Raw genomic sequence first — 4,000 nt, 5'->3', positions numbered from 1 at the left:
CACGCGAAAAACCTCTCTTGGATTCCACTGATCAATTCGCTTGTTCTGATATTCTTAGGCTACGGACAACCGCCGTTTCCGTCGCAGGTTCCTGAGTTCACTGCTGCTCCCCAGAGATTATGTTCGTCCCTGCTCGCAGTCGCTGCAACTGAAGAGCTCGTAAAGTGATCATTTCTACTTGTTTGGTTGATTCCCGTACTTGAAGTCGTACCTGTTTTTGTCTTATTCATATCCGATCAGTAATCATCCCAGGTAATAATCCTTTACTAGATCGAATTAAATTTGCTCTGTTTTAGATGATTGCAAATGAAAACATAGCCAAGACGTTTGGTTACGGTTTAAGTAAAAAATCATCTGTCATGAAGGTTCTATTAATGATTTAAATGTGTTGATGATATCGTGATAGTCTAGATGTGAATCAAAGCTTCTTTACTGCATATGGACTTCATGGCAGGGAATTATAGACACCCAATAAGGACGAGTGAAAACGGTGGCAGCGCTGAAAAAGCCATCAAGGGGGAAAATGAAATTCATATTTTTTTATAACTAGAAGTGTCGTGGAGTGGTAAACCAATGAGTCTTGAACAATATCAGCAAAGACAGATTCGTGAATCATGTTTCTGAAAATGAACTCTCGTTGACGTAACTAGAAATGCATACACTGAATTGGAACAGAATAAACTAAGATCCAAACAAAATCTTCAAATAAACAGGGCACTTGCATGCCATTGTCTGGATGTGGATGGAAAAAATGAGCGAATTAACATTTGATCTATTGAAAAGGGAAAGAATAAAACCTGATAAGAACCACAAGGAACGAAAGAGGTAGTTTCGCTCCTCAGACCTTGAGACCGGAAGGATGTTGGCATTCGACACTCTTTCAACTAATAGTCATAGTCATTTCGCCACCTCTATTGAAGGATAAACGAAGCCAAGTCTGACATGCTCGACAGAGGTAGAGTATCTGCATGTCAACTCAGCACAATGTCTGAGCTTGTAAAAATTGGCAACTAAAAATATCATTTTGAACTGCCCTTTGTGTTCAATTCTATTCTAATGGAGTCAAAAGAGGAAACAGAAATTTACAGCTTACACTGTGCCGGCAAGCATGAAAGCCTTGCACACAGTGCACGGGACCAAATCAGGTCCACCCCATGCATCCTTTAGCTCTCTCACCCCGCCTTTGGAATCAACACCTTGTTCCTTAGCTGTAGTGACTACGGACCATGACCTTAACATCCTCAGAAACCCTTTGAAAGAGAGATCCTTCAGTATATCAAGTGGCAATGGCTCACTTTCACATCCCAACCGCACACTCTCAAATGGGAAAGGGAGTTTCTTGTATCTATCAATTAAGTGCTTTACGTTGGGGATTCCAGAAGAACAGTCCAGTGTCGTGGGAGTGTTTCATGACCAGATCGAATGTAGGGCTCACTTCAGCATCACCCCACGCCTCCTGGCTTTCGGAGCAGACGAGTCACGAGGGAGTAGAAATTGGAGAGGTCAAAACAGTCCACGGCTGGAGCCACCGTAGTCAAATCCACTGAATTTTTGCCTCCGATTAATGTCACGATTTCATCCTTGGGGTGTGGATGTAACGGACCCTTAAATGCTGCATCACACATTTTAGCTGGGCTGCGCTTGCATCAGCAGCCATCACCTCGTCTAGTGCTCAGCTACCTACTTTACAAGGAAATGCAGAGCATATGAACGGAGCTGAATAGAACTGTTCGTGACAATCAATCTGGTATTAATGAAAGAAATTGACTGGTGAAATATCTATCATCATAAAGCAAAGAGAAGGGAAGAGAAGCACATCCGAAAAAAGAAACAAAAGGAAAAGAAGCTTGGAAGACACTGAGCACTAACCAAAATATGCAGTGGTTGACTGTCGATGAATCTGATTGATGAAGGCCCTCATCAATCCCCTTCAAGTTGTCGATTGTTTTATTTGTTGGTAACTTATGTTTTGACAAAGCTTTGTTCTCGTCGACTGAGCTTGCTACTTGTCGATTTCAAAGGATAGTCATTGTTTGGTGTCAACAAACATAAGATTTTTCCCATGATTTCAACGTAGAGACAAACTGAATCTCTTATGACAAAAAAAAAAAAAAAGACAAATTGAATCTCTAGTAGCTGTAGGCACCACGACAGTGGGCACTCGAAGCATCTTTAGGGAGCTTGAGACAAGGGAACTCTCTGCTTACCCTAAGTCAACTCTGGAGCTTGTGGCTCCGACAGACAAACCAACCTCTTGAAATATTTGCAATCAACAATAGATAAGCTCTTCATCGATTTTAAAACACCGAGGGATTAAACTTTAATTAGCCCTGTGCAAGAAGACACCTCGATTCTCTCAGTTTACTCATGTTGGAGAAAACTTCTTTATTTGTTTTGAAGTTGACAAAATATTTCCATCAGTCTAGTCTGAAGACTCATAGACTCTATCGTCAAAGTCTGAAGACCTCCAGACTCAAGATTCAAAGTCTACCCTCACTAATATTTTTCAGACCGACGAAGAAAAGACTTATCTAGATGCAAGTATATTCTTAAGGATTTGGTTCGTACGGTTGAAGAAGATCTCACAGCTGGAGATAGCACTTCGTGATCAATTATTCTCATTGAAATCAATTTGGATAATTAGATATGCTGATTGACGAAGTATATTTGGAAGGTTCTACTTATGGAAACCCAGATCCTGATTGTATGGGCGAGCAGGATTGGTGGACTATCATCACATTCCTTAAATAAACTCGAGATCTCCCTAATTGATTTTGTCCAACGGGTAGATTGGAAGAACTTCTTTGGAAGGTGCCAACAGATATGAAGGCATGGAGGAGTATATAGGGAAGATGCTCAAGTTATTCGAGTATGTGCGTGATAGAAGAATTCTAAAGTTTGAAGCTCCTAGTTCTTTGTTATTTCATTTGCTGAGCTTATACTGTATTCGAAAGAGAGATAAATACTCGTGAGACCTTGAGTAAGTGTAGTAGAGTCTCTACACTGTGGAATCAAGGACATGAGACTGTAATATCTCTTTTGGTTCTTAGTGAAATCCAGCCGGTGGGCTGTCAGTGCGGGAGAGTGGACCTAGGCTTGGTCTAAGCCGAACCACTATAAAATCTGTGTTTCAATTTTCTTTCCCTAAACTCTTTACTTTTACTTATAGTCTTATATATCTATTTACTGTCTTTTATATCTTCAGACTATCTTTATCAAAAGACGAATTAAGCTGTTAAGTTTTTGTAAAAATCACCTTAACACCTATTCAACCCCTTTAGGTGTTCTTACTAGTCCTATCAATTGGTATTAGAGCTCGTGTACTCATTTAATTGAAGTATTTTTACTTTTGAGTTAAAGATCTATGGCTAGTATGTTAGCTCCAGGTTTGGTTGAAGGCCAAAGCAACACCAGACCACCTTACTTCGATGGAAATGAATACAGCATATGGAAAAACAAGATGAAAGCATTCCTAAGATCGAAAGATCCTCTGGAATGGGATGTGGTAGAAAAAGGAATCATTCTTAAAGCTGCATTAGTTTCAGAAAGAGGACAAGAAGTTGCAGTTGCTAGCGAGATGACTCAAGAAGAAATAACCTAGAGACAAGCTCTTGATGCTAAAGCTATTTACTCCTTATATTGTGCATTATCTCCTACTGAGTATAACAAGATATCTTCTTGTTAAACAGCTAAAGAAGTCTGGGATAGGTTGCACATAACCTATGACGGAATAGATCAAGTGAAAGAAACAAGGATTAATATTCTACTCGGACATTATGAAGCCTTCAAGATGAAATCAGGAGAACCTATCACTGATATGTTTAGTCGTTTTACTGAAATAGTAAATGGTCGAGAGTATCAGGGACAATCAATCTCAGAACTAATGAAGGTCAACAAACTGCTGCTTGGACTCTCCAAAGATTGGAATCACATAAAAACTTCAATAAGGGAAACGCAAAGGATCATGCCGCTTTCTGTAGACAAACTAGTTGGCACACTT

General features: G+C 39.9%; 1 pseudogene; it reads right to left on the bottom strand.

The window, feature by feature from the left end:
- Nucleotides 1-1,089: 1,089 nt before the first annotated feature.
- Nucleotides 1,090-1,625, bottom strand: LOC120290128 (annotated as a pseudogene).
- Between the last annotated feature and the right edge of the window lie 2,375 nt (nucleotides 1,626-4,000).

Source organism: Eucalyptus grandis, unplaced genomic scaffold, assembly GCF_016545825.1.
Source record: "Eucalyptus grandis isolate ANBG69807.140 unplaced genomic scaffold, ASM1654582v1 tig00094587, whole genome shotgun sequence".
Taxonomy (NCBI): Eukaryota; Viridiplantae; Streptophyta; class Magnoliopsida; order Myrtales; family Myrtaceae; genus Eucalyptus; species Eucalyptus grandis.
This window is presented reverse-complemented; position numbering and strand designations above follow the sequence as displayed.